Source organism: Ceratotherium simum, chromosome 9 (assembly GCF_057802395.1).
Source record: "Ceratotherium simum simum isolate JZ-2026a chromosome 9, ASM5780239v1, whole genome shotgun sequence".
Taxonomy (NCBI): domain Eukaryota; kingdom Metazoa; phylum Chordata; class Mammalia; order Perissodactyla; family Rhinocerotidae; genus Ceratotherium; species Ceratotherium simum.
The window spans coordinates 77,081,875-77,103,671 of record NC_141908.1 but is presented as its reverse complement, the minus strand read 5'-3'; the positions used below and the strand labels follow the sequence as shown (position 1 = coordinate 77,103,671).

At 42.0% G+C, this 21,797-nt stretch overlaps 1 non-coding gene across 1 annotated transcript; it reads right to left on the bottom strand.

The window, feature by feature from the left end:
• Nucleotides 1-970: 970 nt before the first annotated feature.
• LOC147916349 (U6 spliceosomal RNA) lies at nt 971-1,074 on the bottom strand. The gene has a single exon (XR_015553283.1). It is a non-coding gene; the product is annotated as a U6 spliceosomal RNA (small nuclear RNA).
• Nucleotides 1,075-21,797: the final 20,723 nt, after the last annotated feature.

Sequence of the window (21,797 nt, the reverse complement as noted above, 5' to 3'; positions counted from 1 at the left end):
TGTCTGAGTGTACCACAGTTGATCCGTTCACCGACTAAAGGACAGCTTGGTTGCTTCCAAGTTTTGACAATTATGAATAAAGCTGCTATAAACATCTGTGTGTGCAGGTTTTTGTGTGGACTTGTTTCCAGTTCTTTTGGGTAGATACCAGGGAGTGCCATTGCTGCATTGAGTGGTAAGAGTATGTTTAGTTTTGTGAGACGAAACTGTCTTTCAAAGTGGCTGTGCTGTTTTGGGTTTCCAGCAGCAGTGAAGGAGAGTTCCTGTTGCTCCACACCCTTACCAGCGTTGGTCGGGTTTTATTGTTGAGTTCTAAGAATTCTTTATATGATTTGGATAACAGTCCTGTATCAGATGTGTCCTTTTTTTTTTTTTTTTTTTTTTAAAGATTTTATTTATTTAATTTTTTCCCCCCAAAGCCCCAGTAGATAGTTGTATGTCATAGCTGCACATCCTTCTAGTTGCTGTATGTGGGACTCGGCCTCAGGATGGACGGAGAAGTGATGCCTCGATGCGCACCCGGGATCCGAACCCGGGCCACCAGCATTGCAGCGCGCGCACTTAACCACCAAGCCACAGGGCCGGCCCAGATGTGTCCTTTTTTTATGGTTAAGAATTTTGTTGTCAAAATTATTACATCTCTTGTGAAAGTTCAAACGTTACAGCAAGGTGTAAACACTCCACTTGAGAAAAAAGTGATACTTCTTCCCTTCCAAGAGTCTCCCCCCGCCCCAGAGGTCTGGTCTTGACAGCACCCTGCCTACACAGAGTGGCTGGGGTCTCTGCACGTGCCAGGCAGCATGAGGGCCGCCTGCCTGCCCGCCTGCCCGCTGGCCTCTCCCCTTGGTTAACCTCGGTTAACAGCCAAGGGGAGAATGCAAACCCCAGCCCATATGGAGAGACATTTACATACGTTTTATATAATATACAAAGAAACCAGCATCCCAGGCAATGTGATTTCCACTCCCAAAAAAATATGGAACGCTTTACGAATTTGTGTGTCATCCTTGAGCAGGGGCCATGCTAATCTCTGTATCGTTCCAATTTTAGTATATGTGCTGCCGAAGCGAGCACAGTGTCCTTTTTTTTTGTGTGTGAGGAAGATCAGCCCTGAGCTAACATCTGCCAATCCTCATCTTTTTTGCCGGAAGACTGGCCCTGGGCTGACATCCGTGCCCATCTTCCTCTACTTTATATGGGACGCCGCCACAGCATGGCTTGACAAGCGGTGCATTGCTGTGTCTCTGGGATCTGAACCTGCAAACCCCGGGCTGCAGCAGCGGAGTGCACGCACTTAACGGCTGCAGGGCCGGCCCGGAGATGTGTCCTTTTGCAAGTATTTTCTGTCAGTCCGCATCTTGGCTGCTTGTTCTCTTGATGTGGTCTTGCATAGAGCAAGAGCTAAGTTTTAGGAAGTCCAGTATCAATTTTTCCATTGATTATGCCTGTGGTGGTGGTAATAAAAAGTCATCACCATACCCAAAATCATCCAGGTTTTCTCCTATGTTATGTTCTAGGAGATTTATAGGTTTGTGTTTTACATTTAAGCATAGGATTTAAGTGTAATTTTGAGTTAATTGTTGTGAAGGATTTAAGATCTCTCCAGGGTTTTTTTTTGCATGTGCTTGTCCAGTTCCTCAACTATTTATTGGAAGGAGGGTTTTTGTATTGTTTTTTTTTTTTATTTTCTTAAAAGTTTAAAAAGGACAAGGCTGAGAGATTTTAAGCAGATTTGTAGACTACTATAAATTCTTCCTTGTTGCCAAGATAAGGATCCCAATTCCAGAGCCAGACTACCTAGAGTCGAATCTAGCCCTTACTAGCTGCATGACCTTGGGATGTCACTAAATCTTTGTGCTTGCCTACGATATCTGTAAAACTGAAGAAGATATAGTATTTACCTCAGAGTTTTGAGTGTAAATTAGTTTATGTTAATATATGAAAAGGACAATTGGAATAGTGGCCTAGATTCCACTTTAGCAGTTCTGGGAGAAGGGGCACATGGGTCTTGACTGGTATTTTGTGTGTTCTTTGGTTCCATGCAATAGTCTACTTCTCACTCAGAAATTACATCAAGGTTCTCTGTGCGGAGGACTTCTCTGAATTTTTTTGTTTTTTCTTTCTTTTTTTTTTTTTTTGTGAGGAGGATCAGCCCTGAGCTAACATCCATGTGAATCTTCTTTTTTTACTTCTGAGGAGGACTGGCTCTGGGCTAACGCCTGTGCCCGTCTTCCTCTACTTCATATGGGATGCCGCCACAGCATGGCCTGGCAAGCGGTGCATCAGTGCGCGCCCGGGATCTGAACCTAGGCTGCCAGCAGTGGAGCGCGTGCACTTAACTGCTATGCCACGGGGCCGGCCCCTGAATTTTTTTCTTAAGAATAAACTGTAAATTGTTACATTTTGAATGACTGAACCTTAGATGTCTTAAACTATGTACTATTATTATAGTCCTAAATTTCGAGTGAGGTAAGTCTTGCCATTGCAGCTGGTGACGTGGATATTCAGTTGTACTAATTCCTAGGCTAAGATCTGAGAGTCACAGTGTGTTGGTTACATGTTTGACTGAAAGTAAGATGCATTAGGAGCCTTATCCTGCCTCCTTAGTGGTGTCCCAGAGCCAGTTTGCTAACATCCCATTGGTCAAAGAAGGTCACATGGCTGGGCCAGAATCTTCATGGAAGGGCATTTACAAGGTTACATGGCAAAAGGTGTGGACAAAGGCAGAAGTGGAGAATTTGGACCATCAGTGGAATCAGTCACCCCCTCTGGAAACCCAGTCTATTAACAGAAGCCAGAGTGAGCCTATTAAGACTAAGTATTAAGTCACTCATCTCAAAATCCTCCAAAGGCTTCTGTATCAGTTTTACCAAAGTCCTTATGATCACCTTTATAATATATCTGCCGTGGCATTCCATTTTTCTGGCTACACTGCCAGCTGTTTTGTCCTCTAATGCAGTGCTGTGGCCTCACTGGCCTCCTTGTTCCTCCAGCGTACCAAATACAGCCCTTCCTCTTCTAGATATGCACGTCTCACTCTTTCTCCTCCTCCAGGTGTTTATCTCAGTGAGGCCTTCCCTGGCCACGTTACTTAAAATTGCCACAACTTCCGTTGTCAACACCATCCATATGCCACTTCTCTGCTTGATTTTTCTCTATAGGAGTTTATTTTTACACCTCTGAAAGGTAAGCTCCATGACATCAGAGATATTTTAATTTGTTCTCTGCATATTCCAAGAGCCTACAACAATGCCAGGTAGATAGAACGTGAGCAGTAAATATTTGTTGAATGAATGGATGATGACTTTTTGGGGAGCAGAGTTCTTGGGAGAGTAGGGAGAGATCCATGTGGGTAACCTAAGAAAGACTGTGCAGGGAGAGGAAACTGTCTCTGAGGCAGAAGCGTCCTTAGTGTGCTCACTGAACAGCGGGGAGACCAGTGTAGTTGAAGCTGAAAGGGTGTTGGAAAGAGTGTTAGGAGATGAGGTTAGAGAGAGATCCAGGGGGTCAGATCGTGTAGGGCCGTGCAGATCACTGTGAAGACTAGATTTTGTTCTGCATGAGATAGGAAGTCACTAGAAGGTTCCACATGGTTGCAAGAATGGTTGCCTGCAGCCCCTGGCTTATATTCTCCCAGTAGAGGAAAGAAAATTGCTTCCCTTTCAACAGTCAGAAAAGGATTCCCAGAAAAGTTATGGTATCTTGGTTTTGCTTCACAAAAATCCAGGTGGGTTGGGGGAAGCATATGGGGACAAAGTATAGACAAAATAAGATTGGCTATGAGATAATAATAGTTGAAACTGGGTGATAGATCAATGAGGGTTTACTGTATTTTTTTTTTCTTGTATATTTTTTAAGTTTTCCATGAAAAAGAAAAAAATTAAAAAACTCTTTCCAGGTAACTGGACCATATTGGCTAGAGAGCATATATATTCATTATAAATTGATTGGCATTCTGATTGATGCAGCCATATCATGCAGACTGAATCAGATTTCTGAACCTAAAGGTTCAGAAGAATGGTTGCCTGCAGCCCCTGTCTTACATTCTCCCAGTAGAGGAGAGAAAATTGCCTCCCTGGATCAGAGGTTAGCAAATTTTTTCTGTAAAGGAATAGATAATAAATATCCTAGTCATTGCAGATTATACTCAACTCTGCTGTTGTAGTGAGAAAGCAGCTGTGGGTAATACGTAAATGAATGGGTGTCACTATATTCCAATAACTTGCAAAAATAGTCGATGGGGCCCGGCCCCGGGGCTTAGCGGTTAAGTGCGTGTGCTCTGCTGCTGGTGGCCCCGGTTCGGATCCCAGGCGCGCACCGACGCACCGCTTCTCCGGCCATGCTGAGGCCGTGTCCCACATACAGCAACTGGAAGGATGTGCAGCTATGACATACAGCTATCTACTGGGGCTTTGGGGGGAAAAATAAATAAATAAAATTATAAAAAATAAAATAGTCTATGGGTGGCTGGATTCAGAAGTTTGACTATGACGTATCTTGGTGTGTATTTCTTTGGATGTTATCCTATTTGGAGAAGCATTCAGCTTCTTGAATCTGTAGGTTTATATCTTTTGCCAAATTTAGAAAGTTTTCAGCGATATTTCTTTTTTTCTTTTCTTTTTTTTGCTGAGGAAGATTCATCCTGAGCTAGCATCTGTTGCCAATCTTCCTCTTTTTTTTTTTTTTTACTTGAGGAAGACTAGCCCTGAGCTAACATCTGTGCCAGTCTTCCTCTGTTTTGTATGTGGGTCACCGCCACAGCATGGCTGACAGTGGTGTAGGTCCGCGCCTGGGATCTGAACCTGCTAACCCAGGCTGCCAAAGCAGAGCGTGCGAATTTAACCACTAGGCCATGTGGCCGGCCCCAAAGCCATATTTCTTGGAATGCTTTTTCAGCCCTGTTCTCTTTCTCTTTTCTTTCTGGGACTCCAATGACATGACCTCGGGTGATTTTTTTTTTCCATCTATTTTCTCTGTTATTCAGACTAGATAATTTCTGTTATTTAAGTATCAATTCTTTCCTCAGTCCCCTCCTTTCTGCTGTTTACCCCATGCATTGAGGGTTTTTTCTCCCAGTTATCATGTTTTTCAGTTTTAAAATTTCCATTTGCTTCCTCCTTATGTCTCCTATTTATTTGCTGAGACTTTCTAGTTTTCCGTTTGTTTCAAGTGTGTTTGTAATTGCTCATTGCAGCGTTTTTGTGATGAGTGCTTTAAAATCATTGTTGGGTAATTGCAAGATCTGTGTTATCTTGGCATCTGTTGTTTACCTTTCCTTATTCAGGTTGGGATTTTCCTGGTTCTTGGTATGACAAGTGATTTTTTTAATTGAAACTTGGACATTTTTGGCATTTATGTTGTGAGACTCTGGGTCCCACCACCCTGGTGGAAAAGGAGGGGCACACTTCATTATTGCCAGGTGGGGGTGAAAGTCCAGGATCTCCACTCCACTTATGTTAAGACCCAGGGTCAGGGAGTGGTGGTTCCTCATCACTGCTGGGCAGAGTTGGGAGTTCTGGCTCCCCACTAGGCCTCTGCTCCCACCCTGACTGGGAGGGGTGGGATTGCTTCATTACCTATTACTTCATATGGCCTCCACTGACACTGAGTGGAGTGGCCTCAATCCACGTTATCCCTGGACAGTGGTGAAAGTTCTGACTCTCCACCTGGACTCCTCAAATGCCACACCAGCAGGGAGAGGGAGGGGTAGCTTGTTACCACTGATGGGGATGGAAGTCCCTGTTCTCCAAGTGGGTACCACAGCAAATAGGGAGGAGTGTTATAACCCAGCAGGGATGAAGTCCCAGCTCCCTACTCAGCCTTCTCTGACACCACCTCACCAGGGATTGAGGAATCTTGTTAGAGCCTGATGAGGGTGGAAGTCTGGGATCCCCATACAGTTTTTACTGACAGGGGTAGAAGTAGGGCCATGGTTTTTCCTGTGGTTTTGGCTGGAGTAGAGCAATCATTGTCTAAAAGTTTTCTGTCTTGCTAGGCTGCCCTTTTCCTAGACCTTTGGTAGAGAGAGTAGACTTTCATTGAGGCTTTTTTGTCTGTACTTGTTGGTATTTCCAGGTTGGCAGCTTCTCCAGCATCAAGCCTAGGATAGATGAGCAAAAAGAGAACCCAGGGAGAACTCACCACTGTGTCATTCCTCAGATCCAGCTGCGTCCACAGCTGTTCTGTCTTCTCTGCACCGTTCAGAGCTTCTTCTTTGTTTTGTATGTAATGCTAAGGGATTTTAGTTGTATTTAGAGGGAGGAGTAGGGAAAAGTACTTCACTTCTGTCTTTCTGCAAGTGTCTCTCTTATGTTCTTTTTATATTTCCCATCTTCTCCATGTTTCAGTTTGTGGATTTTCTTCTGGTCTGTTTTCCATTTTACTAATCCTGTTTATTTTTTTATTATTATTTTTTTGGTGAGGAAGATCAGCCCTGAGCTAAAATCCGATGCCAATCCTCCTCTTTTTGCCGAGGAAGATTGGCCCTGGGCTAACATCTGTGCCCATCTTCCTCTACTTTATATGGGACTCCGGCACAGCGTGGCTTGATAAGTGGTGCGTCAGTGCGCGCCCGGGATCTGAACCTGTGAACCCTTGGGCCACGGAAGTGGAGTGCTCACACTTAACCACTGCGCCACCGGGCTGGCCCCACTAATCCTGTTTAGTTTGTCCACTTTGCTGTTAAATTCATCTATTGAAGTATTTTTTTGGGGTTTTTTATGGTGAGGAAGATTGGCCCTGAGCTAACATCTGTGCCAATCTTGCTCTATTTTGTATGTGGGACGCTGCCACAGCATGGCTTGATGAGCAGTGCATATGTCCACACCTGGGATCCAAACCTGCGAACTCCGGGCTGCTGAAGTGAAGCACATGAACGTAACCACTACGCCACCGGGCCGGCCCCTATTGAAGCCTTAATTTCCCCAGTTTGCGTTTACTTTGGTAATGGCCTTTGGGGAAAGAGTAGAAAAATTGGCAGTGTATACACTTGCTGAGATGTTGCACGGTTCTTCCTCAAGGGACCCCAGCCTTCCCTTCCATCTGAGCTCTTGGTCTGAGAGCCCTTGACCATCCCCCTTGGGTCTTCCCATTATAGTGAATGGAGGTTAACTTCTAACTGCCAGCATCTCATTTGCATTTCTTTGTCTGAGGGCTTCTTTTGGCTGTCAGAGCCCACTCTGACTGTGTTTGGCAGACTGAAGTGCCAAGAACTTATTCTCCCCACTCCAGCAGTCCTCGAGATTGCCCCTTGGGTAGAATATTCTGAGGTTCATGTTCTACCCTGGCTCCCAGAGTTCCATAAAGGGATTAAGCTCCAGGTACCCACAATAGGAACTTGCTTGGTAATGCATCCTGTGTTGGCTGCCTTCCCTTCCCTGTCTCACCTCTTCACTCTCTTACTGCTGGTTTCTGGAATCACCTCCCAAATGAACTACATGAGTTTGAAGTTATGTTTCAGAGTTTCTGCTTTTGGGGAAATCCCAAACTAAAGCAGTTAAGCAAAGAAACGGTCCTACAAGACAAGGTCCTCCAGATGGCTTCCTGATTGGGTCACTCACTGAGCAGACAGTAACGAGGACCGTATGCGGGATGCTGATGATGCCAGAGCATCACCATGAAGACTCTCACCTGTGGTGAACTGGCATAGGAGCCAGCTTAGATCCAGAAACTGAGGAGGGGTTGTGATTTTCCATCATGGTAGCTGACATCAGCCTTCTGCTTATTTGCTCTTGAACGTTTTTGGTTATTATATACATCAAGCAACACCCTCATTGTTGTCTCAACTCTCTGTGGGGTGAGATAGTTGTCACAGATCCCCGCAGGTCAGGGCTCCCCTAGCTGCCAACTTGAATTTGCTGCCTCTTATAGTAGTTACATCCACCTTGCCTCTGATGGTCAAGTATTGCATCCTGCCCTCTGCTGTTCTAGAACCCATTCATTCCAACTGACACTAAAAAACCCAGTTCCATACCAGCCTCTCCTACTGATAATCCTGGCCACAGGGGAGAGCCACCTCTTAAGCTTCCCAGTGATGCTGGGTCTCCTGTTCCGTACTGATTTAGTGAAGAGAGTAGTGTGTCCTGTGGCCCTCCTGTGGAGCACAGCCAGCTAAGGGGTTCTCTCGTCTAACATAAAAAATTCATTTTAGCATGTCTGTTACCACTCTGAGACTTTTGGCCCTTTTCTCAATATCCTGCTGGGGCAGCTCCAGCGTCTCCTCCTCATTTTACTGTAAGCCACCAGGTTTTCAAAGTTTCAAGGTGTCATCCCAGCAGCATATTAGGACAAGCTACAGGTGCCCTTGGAGTTAAGTCCTGAGCCAAGGGAAAATTCCCCCAACAATTCGACAAACTCTCCCTTATCTAGCCTTGTATCCTGCCCCTCCCCCATCCCTGGTCCAACAGATTCAAGTTCAATTCCAGTCATGTTCTCCCAGTTCCTGCTGTGCATATTAGCCAGGTCCTGCAGTGCTTTTGGTAAATACCTCTCTTCCCAAAGCAGAAATAGTGCTTCTCCAAATAGGCCATGCTAAGAATCCTGGTTTTAGTCAAAATGAGGAAAGGCAAGGACAGATCTTTAGGAGGAAATAAATCATTTTGTGAGGCATCTGCTTTAAGTGAGGCCTTTTCATGGTCGTCAGGAAAACTGGAGGCACTATCCTCTAGCAAGGGGGAGTGGGCTGGACTTCCGCCATGTCAGAGGGTTCAGGGAATCTGGGGGTTCAGTGTTCTCAAGCACATCCCATCGCAGGTCACAGAGCCCCACTCGCGTACCAGGGTCCAGGTTTTAGCACTGAAGGGCTGTAAATGTAGCTTTCTTTAGAACTCTGCTACTCTCACGATCGAGCACTGGGCCTGATTTCTAGCCCAGTCACTGGCTGCAGGAGATGAGGTTCTCTTTAAATGCTGCCGTGGACGCCTTTCTGGCAATGAGTTGATAGATGCTGACCCAAAGCTGTAATTTTCTCCCTTCAGTTCATCTACGGCACTTAGCAACAGCAGAACAGACCTCAGTCTTGATGATGACCGTTGTTGCCATTTCTGAAATGTCAGCGATGTTGTATTGGCTGGCACATCCCCCTTCCACTTGCCTCCTATGCCAGTTCACCAGAGGTGAGAGTCTTCATGGTGATGCTCTGGCATCATCAGCACCCCACATACAGTCCTCGTTACTGTCTGCTCAGTGAGTGACCCAATCAGGAAACCATCTGGAGGACCTTGTCTTGTAGGACCGTTTCTTTGCCTAACTGCTTTAGTTTGGGATTTCCCCAAAAGCAGAAACTCTGAAACATAACTTCAAACTCATGTAGTTCATTTGGGAGGTGATTCCAGAAACCAGCAGTAAGAGAGTGAAGAGGTGAGACAGGGAAGGGAAGGCAGCCAACACAGGATGCATTACCAAGCAAGTTCCTATTGTGGGTACCTGGAGCTTAATCCCTTTATGGAACTCTGGGAGCCAGGGTAGAACATGAACCTCAGAATATTCTACCCAAGGGGCAATCTCAAGGACCGCTGGAGTGGGGAGAATAAGTTCTTGGCACTTCAGTCTGCCAAACACAGTCAGAGTGGGCTCTGACAGCCAAAAGAAGCCCTCAGACAAAGAAATGCAAATGAGATGCTGGCAGTTAGAAGTTAACCTCCATTCACTATAATGGGAAGACCCAAGGGGGATGGTCAAGGGCACCAGTGGTGTCTGCTACAAGGTCCCAAGTAATAAATCTAGGGTCCTCCTTGCCAGGCATCGACATCTATTTCTATCCCCCAGCTCCGGGCAACTACCTCAAATTCTGCTCAACCTCTCAGCCGCCATTGGTAAATTCCCTAATGCTTTGAGAGGTTACCTCTTTGGATCTCTCTTTTCTTTTTTCAGGGAAGTTGGTCCCTCAAGTCATCAGTGCCTTGGTAACTCCCCAATGTTTTCAAACTTACGTATTTTACATTTTGATCAGGTTTTCTAGTTATTCTTAGAAAGAGATTTTGTTTGGAATAAGTTATGCTGTCATTGCCAGCAGCAGAAATCCCAGCTACACAATCTTGAAGGAGAGAAAAATGAGCCTGGCAAGGGTCCCTCAGACTTTGTTCAAACTAACCAACAAACAAAAACCTTGGTGCTTTACCCTAAACAGCGAAACTTGGGATTTTCATTTTGCTTGTGGATTAGCAACTAAAACGTTTGTAAATCTATATTGCCCACCATAAATTCTTAGTTTTACTGCATCTTGTGAAATTTACTCTACTGCTATATTTACAGGTTTGGTAAGTGCCAAGCATGGAATTATTCTCATTGCTCTGCCTTCACAAAGAACTTTGAATTGTAGGTTCTTGAAAATCTCCCCTCGCATGTCTCACATCCCTCTGAAAACCCGTGTGTTCTAATCCCTGAGCCTTAATCAGTGGCATTATGTTGTATCATATCCATGTTGTCTTAAATTATTCTTTTGTCTGGTAAATTGAAGGCATCCATAGAGTATATCATTTATTAAAAAATGATATTTTAAACATTGATATTTTATTACTCAATTAATAATTCTCATTGTAAAAGATTCCAACAATACAAAATAATGTAGATCAAAATGTATGCAAGTCCTGTTTCACCCATCTTCCTCATCCCCCTCCCAGAGATAACCAGTATAGACATCCCATTCCCTTCTAGTTCTCGCTCTATGCATTTGTATCTCTATGTACGTACACATTTTTAAACTTTACAAATAAGATCCTGCCTCTTGCTTTTTTTCACTTAACAAATACAAGTATTTCTGTAAGAGGTGTGGCAGTTTTTTTCCAAAAATATCCTCAACACTATCTCCCACTTCACATGCTCTTTGGAATTGGTAACTTCTTCAAATAACAGACTAGAGCAGAAATCACGCTAGGTCATAAAAGGTCATGCAGCTTCCATCTTGTTTTCATTGAACACCTGCTCTCGGCAGCTCTCTCTCGGGAGACTACCTTTTGGAATCCAGCTACCAGCTAGGAGAAGTGCAAGTCACAGAGAGGGGTACGTAGGTGCTCCAGTCAATAGCCCCTGTCTCCACGTCATCCCAGACCAGCCTCCAGATTTGTCCAGGCCTCTGTCATTTGAGTTACTTACCTCTCCAACTGTTTGAATTTTCCCAGATTAGGCCCCAGACATTATGGGACAGAGGCAGTCCATCTTCACTCTGCTTTACCTGAATCCCTGAACCACAGAATCTATGAGCATAATAAAATGGTGGTTGTTTTATGCCACTAAATTTTGGGGTGATTGGTTATATAGCAATATATAATGGAAATAAATTCCTGCGATTGGATTACTGAATCCAAAGATATGCTCATTTAAAACTTTGACTCATAATGCCAAGTCGCCTTTCACCGATAACCAACTCAAGATGAAATTAAGAATCTGTGGGCCGGCCCCGTGGCTTAGCGGTTAAGTGAGCGCGCTCTGCTACCGGCGGCCCGGGTTCGGATCCCGGGCGCGCACAGATGCACCGCTTCTCTGGCCATGCTGAGGCCACGTCCCACATACAGCAACTAGAAGGATGTGCAACTATGACATACAACTATCTACTGGGGCTTTGGGGAAAAAAAGAGGAGGAAGATTGGCAATAGATGTTAGCTCAGAGCCAGTCTTTCTCAGCAAAAAAAGAGGAGGATTAGCATGGATGTTAGCTCAGGGCTGATCTTCCTCACAAAAAAAAAAAAAAAAGAAATTAAGAATCTGAATAGACTTATAACAAGAGATTGAATTAGTAATCAAAAAACTTTGCAGAAAGAAAAGCCCAGGTATAGATGGCTTCACTGGTGAGTTCTACCAAATGTTTAAAGAAGAATTACTATCAATCCTTCACAAACTTGTTGCAAACACAGAAGAGGAACAGTTACAGCTCATTCTATGAGGCCAATATTAACCTCATACCAAAACCAGACAGAGATGTTACAAGAAAAGAAAACTACAGACCAACATCCTTTTTCAATACAGATGCAAAAACTCTCAACAAAATACTAGAAAACCAAATACAGCAACATATAGAAGGATTGTACACCGTGACCAAGTGGGATTTATCCCAGGAATGCAAGGAATATGGTTCAACATATGAAAATCAATCAAATGTAATGCACCAAATTAATAAAATAAAGGACAAAAAACAAATGATAATAGTTGCAGAAAAGTCATTTGACAAAATTCAATACCCTTTCATGATAAAAACGCTTAATAATTTGGAATAGAAGGGAAATTCCTGAAATATTATTCAGCCATATAAAAGAAGGTAATCCTGCTATTTGTGGCAACATGGATGAACTTGGAGGACATTATACCAAGTGAAATAGGCCGGACACAGAAAGACAAATACTGCATGGTCTCACTTATATGTGGAATCTAAAAAGGTTGAACTTAGAGAACCCGAGAGTAGAACAGTAGTTGCCAGGGGATGGGGGAAATGGGGAGATATGGGTCAAAAGATACAAACTTGCAGTCATAAGATGAATATGTTCTGGGGCCAGCCCCAGTGGCCTAGTGGTTAAGTTCAGTATGCTCTGCTTTGGCGGCCCAGGTTTGGTTCCCGGGTATGGACCTACACCACTTGGCTGTCAGTGGCCATGCTGTGGCAGCAGCTCACATACAAAAAGAGGAAGATTGGCAGCGGATGTTAGCTCAGGGTGAATCTTCCTCATCAAAAAAAAAAAAAAAAAGAAAAGATGAATACGTTCTGGGGATTTAATATACAGCATGGTGACTATAGTTAATATTATGTATTGAATACTTGAAATTGGCTAAAAGAATAGATCTTAAGTGTTTTCACCACACACACACACACACACGCACACAAGTGGTAATTATGTGAGGTAATGGATGTGTTAACTTGATTATGGTAATCATTTCACAATGTATATATATATATTAAATCATCACTTTGTATACCCTAAACATATACGATTTTATTTTTCAATTAAACCTCAATAAAGCTAAAAAAAAAAGGAAAATTTCTCAATCTTATAAAGGACGTCTATGAAAAACCCGTAGCTAACATATTTAATGGTAAAAAGACTGAAAATTTCTCCTTTAAGATCAGGAACAAGAAAAGGATATCTGATCTTGGCACTTTTATTCAATAATGCACTAGAGATGCTATCCAAGGCAAATAGGCAGACTTCCTTGGAAAGAAGTAAATTCTCTATTCACAAATGACATGAACTTGTTAAGTGTCAAGAAAAATCTTAAGGAATTCACTAAAAAAAAAAAGTCTTAGAACTAATAAATGAGTTCAGGAAAGTTGTAGGATACAAGACCAAACACAAAAATCAATTGTGTTTCTGTATACTAGCAATGAACAATTTGAAAATGAATTAAAATGATTTCATTTACAATAGCATCAAGAAAAATACAATATTTAGCAATAAAGTTAACCAAAAGAATGCAAGCTACTGAGCTGGCCCCGTGGCATAGTGGTTAAGTGCACCAATACACAGTTTGTCAGGCCATGCTGTGGCGGCATCCCATATAAAGTGGAGGAAGACGGGCACAGGTGTTAGCCCAGGCCCAGTCTTCCTCAGCAAAAAGAAGAGAATTGGCATGGATGTTAGCTCAGGCCTGATCTTCCTCACACACACACAAAAAAGATTGCAAGCTATTAAACATCATTGAAAGAAATTAGAAAAGACCTAAATAAGTGGAAAGACATCTCTTCTTCATGGATTGGAAGACTTAATATTGTTAAGATGGCAATACTCACAAATTGACCTAAGATATAACAATTCTTATCAAAATCCCAGCTTCCTTTTTGTAGAAATGAATATGCTAATCCTAAAATTCATATAGGAATATAAGGAACCCAAAATAGCCAAGATGACCTTAAAAGAGATCTTAAAAGAGTTGGAGGACTCACACTTCTCAATTTCAAAACATACTACAAAGCTACGGTGATAATCCAGACTATGTGGTACTGTCATAAGGACAGACATATAGATCAATACAGTAGAACTGAAAATCCAGAAATTGGGCAATTGATTTTGTGTGTGTGTGTGAGGAGGACTAGCCCTGAGCTGACATCCGATGCCAATCCTCCCTTTTTTTCTTGAGGAAGACTGGCCCTGGGTAACATCCATGCCCATCCTCCTCCACTTTATATGGGACGCCGCCACAGCATGGCTTGACAAGCGGTGCGTTGGTGTGCGCCCAGGATCCGAACCTGCGAACCCCAGGCCGCTGCAGCGGAGCGTGCTCACTTAACCACTGCGCCACCAGGCCAGCCCCGGCAATTGATTTTTGACAAGGGTGCCAAGACAATTCAAAGGGGAGAGAATAGTCTTTTCAAGAAATGTTGCTAAGACAACTGGATATCCACATGCAAAAGAATGAGGTTGAATCCCTACTTCACACCATATATAAAAACTAACTCAAAATGGATCATATACCTAAATGTCAGAGCTAAAACTATAATACTCATAGAAGAAAACATAGGAGTAAATCTTCATGAACTTGGATTAGGCAATGGTTACTTTGATATGACAACAAAAGAACAAGGGATAAAAGAAAAAATAGATAAGTGGGACTTCATACAAATTTAAAACTTTTTTGCTTCAAAGGACAGCATCAAAAAAGTGAAAAGAAAACCCACAGACTGAAATAAAATATTTGTGAACCATATATATGATAAGGGAATAATGTCCTTGTATCCAGAATATGTAAAGAAACCTTATAACTCACTGATAAAAAGACAAATAACCCAATTTAAGAATGGGCAGAAAAGGGGCCGGCCCCATGGTGTAGCGGTTGTGTGTGTGTACTCCGCTGCTGGCGGCCCAGGTTCGGATCCCAGGTGTACACGGACGCATCGCTTGTCAGGCCATGCTGTGGTGGCGTCCCATATAAAGTGGAGGGAGATGGGAACAGATGTTAGCCCAGGGCCAGTCTTCCTCAGGAAAAAGAGGAGGATTGGCATGGATGTTAGCTCAGGGCTGATCTCACACACACACAAAAAAAAGAATGGGCAAAAGATTTGAATACACATTTCTCCAAGGAAGATATACGAATGTCCAATAAGCACATGAAAAGATATGCAACATCATTACTTATTAGGGAAATGCAAATAAAAACCAAAATGAGATAACACTTCACACCCACTAGGATGGCTATAATAAAATAGGCAGACAATAATAAGTGCTGATAAGGATGTGGAGAAATTTGCTAGCGGGAATGTAAAAATGGTGCAGCCACTCTGGAAAACAGTTAGGTCCTTCCTCAAAAAGTTAAATGTAGAGTTACCATATGATCCAGCAATTTCATCCTAGGTAGATTCCCAAGAGAAATGAAAACAAATGTCCACACAAAACATTGTACACAGATGTTCATAGCGTTATTATTCATAATAGCCAAAAAGTGGAATCATCCCACATGTCCATCAACTGAAGAATGGATAAACAAAATGTGGGTATACCCATACAATGGAATATTTGGCCTTCTATAAAAAGGAATGAAGTACTGATGCATGGTATAACATGGATGAACCTTGAAAATATTATGCTAAGTGAAAGAAACCAGACACAAAAGGCCACATATTGTATGATTCTATTTATATGAAATGTCCAGAATAGGCAAATCCATGGAGATAGAAAGTAGATTAGTGGTTGGTAGAGGCTGATGGGAAGGGGAGGTGGCGAGTGACTGCTAATGGGTATGGAGTTTCTTCTGGGGATGATGAAATGTCCTGGAATTAGGTAGTGGGGATGGTTGCAAAATTTTGTGAATAAGCTAAAACCAATGAATTATACACCTAAAAAATACACTAGGTCTGAAAAAATTAAACCAAGTTCTCTTTCTTTCCAGCCCTTTGCCATGCTGTTCCCTCTTCCAGGAATATTGTTCTCCATATCTATCCCTATCCCCAATCCCATGTTTAAAAATTGTCTTTCTTTGTCTCTACTAACACTATTTGTCTTAAAGCCTACTTTTCTGCTATTAGTATAGCCCCTCCAGTTTTGGTTACTATTTGCATGGTATATCTTTTTCCATCTTTTTACTTTCAGCCTATTTGTGTCTCTGAATCAAAAGTGTATTTCTTGTAGATCACTAAAAAAAATCTGCCAATCTTTGTGTTTTGATTGGAGTGTTTAATACATTTACATTTAATGTAATTACTGACAATGTAAGTACTGACAAGGTATGTCTGCCATTTTGCTACTCATTTTCTAAATATCTTTTGTCTTTTTTTGTTCCACTACTGCCTTCTTTTGTGTTAGATATTGTCTGTGGTACCATTTTAATTCTATAATTTCTGAATTATTTTCTTAGTGGCTGCCCTGGCATTATCATTAGCATCTTAATTTATAATAATCTAGGGCTGGCCTGGTGGTGCAAGTGGTTAAGTGCTCGCGCTCTGCTGCAGCAGCCCGGGGTTCGCGGGTTCGGATCCCGGGTGTGCACTGACGCACTGCTTGGCAAGCCATGCTGTGGCGGCATCCCGTATAAAGTGGAGGAAGATGGGCACGGATGTTAGCCCAGGGCCAGTCTTCCTCAGCAAAAAAAGAGGAGGATTGGCAGATGTTAGCACAGGGCTGATTTTCCTCAAAAAAATAATAAAATTTATAATAATCTAGTTTTGAATAACATCAACCTAATAATAGCATGCAAAAACTTTGTTCCTACATAGCTCTGCTCCATTCCTCCTTCTTTGTGCTATTATTGTCACACAAATTGCATCATTACACATTATAAGTCCATCAACACAGTTTTAGCATTATTGCTTTATATACTTGAATTTTAAATCAGATAGGAGAGAAAAAAGAATTACAAAGAAAAAATATGCTTACACTATCTTTTATATTCACCTATGTAGTGACCTTTACCAGTGCTCTTTATTTCTTCATATGGGTTTGAGTTACTGTCTAGTGTCCTTTCATTTCAGCCTGAAGAACTCCCTTTAGTGTTTCTTGTAGGGCAGATCTGCTAGTGATAAATTTTCTCAGTTTTTGTTTTTCTGGGAATGTCTTAATTTTTCCTTCATTTTTGAAGATAGTTTTGCTGGATATAGAATTCTTGGTTGGCATTCTGTTTCTTTTAATACTTTGAATGTATCATCTCATTGCCTCTGTCCTCCATGGTGTCTCATGCATTCAGACACAACCATTCCAAGCCACGGTCTTTGTAGTAATCATTACTGCAATAATGGTCAAATGCAGCAGACTCTTGGCCTCCCAAACCCTTACTTCATTTATTAAGCGCTTCATCAATAATTTGATTAACTATTTGATGCTATTCCATGCGATGGATTCCTAGAATTCCACTTCCCACTGGCAAAAAGCTCAGCAGTGTATTCAAGTACAAACCAAACCCCAGAGACCCTCTTTCAGAGACTGTTTTCTACAAGCACTCCTGGTACCAATTCTTTCCAGTAAGGGGACAAAAAAAATCTAATTGTTTTAACAGAGAGATTTAATAGAAAGTATTTTAAAGCAGGAACTAGAGAGTTGAAAAGGCAAAAAGGGGATCCTGATATATTACAGAGGTAGTAATTGCAAGAAGCAGCAACCATGTCTATGGCTGGGAGTAAAAAGGGAAGATGTTAGGATTATTAAAATTTAAAGCTTAGGAAGAGAACCCAAAGAGCTGGAATTTAGCTTGAGGAGGGGCCCTGAGTTGGCTGCTACTTCAGCCTTGAACTCAGAGAATGAACCTCCCAGAGCTGGGGACAAACCTTTGAGAGAGCAATGCCAGCTGGCGGGTGCTGGTAGTTTGAGAGTGACTATGATAAGCCTGATTCTGGTTGTGTGGGAAAACTACAAACTGGAACCAAGTGCCACTACCAGGGTGAGGGACCATTGCTGTGGTGACACTGACAGGAACAGGAAGCAAACAGGAAGGAGCAAGTCCTTCTTCCTCCTTCATCGTCTTCCTCTGGACGCTCTTGTGGGAAAAGCCTAACTGGGAACCAGATGACATGTAAGAAATGTAGTCTGCAGAGTTCCAGCCCCAGCATCACATAGGACAAAAGGGTGTGTTTGAAGCTGAGAGATAGATAGTAGCTTGATAATCAGCACACTACCACTTGATTTTTTCCCTATGATGATTGGTCTATTCAGATTTTCTCCTTCAGTCCGTTTTGGCTGTTTCTTTTGCTATTTCTTTTTATATTTCTAAATAACCATTCAGGATTACATCAGCTGCATGTAATAGGTAAATAAAAACTAAAATAAAAATAACTTAAAAGATATTTATTTTCTTTATCATCTGAAAGAAGTCCAGATGTAGGTTGCCCAGGGATCAAATGCTGAATGTTTGTGTTAGGAACTCAAGCTCTATTTTGTTGCTCTGCAATTCTCAGCAAAAGTTTCTTCATCATCATGCTTTAGGAATCCTGTTTCAAGTCGTCATCACGCCCATTTCCCAGCTAGTAGGAAGGAGAAAGGCAAGGAAGAAGGCATGGTGTCTTCCTTTAAGGGCACCAGAAATAGCCCATCCCACCATCCATCTCTACCATCTAGAGCTTAATCATATGGCCACACTTACAAGGGAGGCTGGGAGATGGTTTTTGAACAGTCATGTGTCCAGCTAAAAGTTGGGGACTGTAAGAAAAAAATCAGGGAATAAATATTGGGGACCACTGTTAGTCTCTGCCACACAAGTGTACAGTGCTAGGGATCTGCCCATTTTATTAGTTTTTGTTTTCTTTCGAATTTTAACACTGTGTTCTTACTCTCATCTGTGTCTTGTGTCGACCAGTCTATAGCCCCCATCTTTTTTCCCCAGCTTCTCCAGATGGTAAACTTTGTTTTCTGCTGAATTTGTGGAAGGGGACTCACATGGCGGTATAAGTTAAGGGGAGAGGATAGAGGTGCCTACTCCTCTTAAAGACACCAATAAACTCATCTGTTTTCAGCTCTACTCCTTACTCTCACCCTCAGAAGAAACTGGTGCCCCCAACTCCTGAGACTTTGCTGGGTCCTGCAATATCAAGACTCGTTCTTCGTCAGCTCTCTGCTGTACCACAAGGGCTTAGAACAGAAGCTAAAACCAAGCCAGTTGGTCATCTATCTGCTTCCTTCTAACAGCTGGCTATTTTTCATCTGCCATTAACTCTCTTGGTCTTTGCGGGTTTATTAACATTTGTTATTAAAATGGCGTTTTGGGATGACATTGACTCTGAATGCTTGACCACACTCACACAAAACATGACTTCCACTCTTACTACTGGGCCATGAGGATTTGAGTTATCATCTTATGTCTCGTTCTGTAATTGCTAAATCAGGCATCATGGTGATGGTTGTCGGGATGTCTGGACTTCCATTACCTTCTACCAGTTCAAATCAAACAAGACACCTGTATCCAGGGCTTTGGCAGTGTCAGTAGCTCTTTGCTCTCCCAGGAACACATCCTTGGCAAACAAACGTTAATAGCCACTGTTCATTGAGAGATTATTATGTGACAGGTAGTTAACTACCTTTACTAAGTAGATCATTTCATTGTAAACTTCTCAACTACTCCGTGAGATGGGCCTCATTCGATATTGTAATTCTTATAGACATAGAAAACAAGGCTCAGAGTTTGAATTATTTGCTCAATCACACAGCTAGTATATGGATGAGATATCTTTCTCCAAGACTATGTTTCAGGTAGGCATGCACTGTATACTCCACTTCAGCAGCCCAGGTCTGTCAGTTCGGATCCCAGGGAGGACCTATACCACTTGTCAGCCATGCTGTGGTGGCGACCCACATACAAAATAGAGGAAGATTGGCACAGATGTTAGCTCAGGGCAGATCTTCCTCAGCAATAAATAAATAAATAAATAAATAAATAAATAAATAAATAAATAAATAAATAAAACAAATAAAAATACTCCCTTAGCAGTTGTGTTAATAGAGGCTGGCAGCCTGAATTAGGGTGGTGGCACTGGAGAGAAGTTATTTTGGAGTTGGAATGGACAAGACTCAATCGTTAAATGTGAGAGCTGAAAGGGAAGGGACCTGAAGCTTTCTGGAGAGGGTAGAAGTGAAACACTAGCATTTTTTGCACACACACGTTTGAATATGAGTTTGAAGTACATGTAAACCAACAAAAGCAAAAGTAGTCTGGAGAAAAATTCTGGAGGCACAGGCCTTACAACACTGAGGCAAACGGAGAGGACCAGGACAAGCACTGAGCCTTAACCAAGCCCAGCAGCTGAAGGTCACTAGCATACAACAACTAATGCAACAGTCATCGCTTTTCTCTTTACATTAACAAGGAGTCTCACGAAATTTTATTCAATTTCAAGGGTACAGACGAAGCAAATTTCACAGTTAAACACAGAAAAATGCAGCAATGTAATTACTGGCTTGGATGGCTGTAACTTGAGGTTGTTCAGAGTGCCAACAACTATCTGGCTTATCAGCTATCCAGTTTTCTCCGTTCTTCAACCGTTTGCCATGTCGGGATCCATTACTCCTAACTAGAATGGAAATGAGGTGTATTTACAGAGGACATATTTTATTCTTAAGATGACAGAGAATGTAGTGGATGCTTCAGTCTAAAAATGGTCACTTATTTCCCCAACAGGTTTACCTCATAAGTCAGTTTTTAAGCACAGCCTTCAGGATTTCAGCTTTAAAAAATGGGTTAAACTAGTTTCGTCCTTAGATATTTTAAAAATGTTACACTGACTGGAAATTCCCTGAAATGGAAGAGCTCAATTATATTTGACAACTTTGTAGCACCCCAAATTCATTACACACATTTAATGCAGTTCCCAAACCTGCACGAATACGACCATCAACATGCTAATTATATCATATTGTACCAAGATATTGGTCCCTCTGCATCAAGTCTACAAAGCCAAGGATTCTGCCGAGTTTGACCACTGTCTCCTCTAGGGCACCAGAGGAGGCACCACAAGCGGCTGAGCTTTTAACTGCGGCTCTTATTAAGAGTTACTAAACTGACAGTGACTGAGCGCACTTGTAACGCACCTTCATCCTCTTTCCAATTCCTCGAGAGGTGAGACTATAATACTAGCATAAGGATAAAAGGATTATAAGAGCACTGGAAAATTAAAATGATTAGAATAGATACAGCTTCTACAGCTTCTAACTGCCCATAGTTAAATAGGGAAAAAAGTGGGAAGGAAAGGGAGTTGGGAAGCCTTTCTGATTCACACTAAGTTTCATACAATTATGCATAAGATTGTGTTTAGGTACAAACCCACTGCAATTTAGGTATTTAGACAGAAACCAATTATAAATTCATTATTTTGAAGTCAAAAGTACTTATCACATCTTCTAGATTCCACTTAAATAAAGCCTACTGAAAAACTTTTTATTTCTTAATAACATTTTAAAACCTTCAGGCCTCAGTAGGCTGGTGAAGAGAAATACTTGATAGCAATACTAGAGGACTAATACTTTATATGAAAAATCATAGCACGACAATTTACCATAATTCTCACAGAAATGCTTATTAACCTATTTTACATGGCACCTGTAAATAGCATCCAAAGAAAATTTTTGCGAAGATAATTCAGTAGTCTAAGCAATAATGTACACTAAAACTTTGGCATCTGTTACATGTGAAGCCAACCAATAGTTCCATCAGTTTCTGCAAGCAGCCTACTTGAGTATGATAGTAGAGATTCATCAGAATTTCAATACCATTTATCAAAGTGTTATGCCCAAGAACTTTTTTTTTTTTTGAGGAAGATCAGCCCTGAGCTAACATCCATACTAATTCTTTTTTTTGCTGAGGAAGACCAGCTCTGAGCTAACATCTACTGCCAATCCTCCTCCTTTTTTTCCCCAAAGCCCCGGTAGATAGTTGTATGTCATAGCTGCACATCCTTCTAGTTG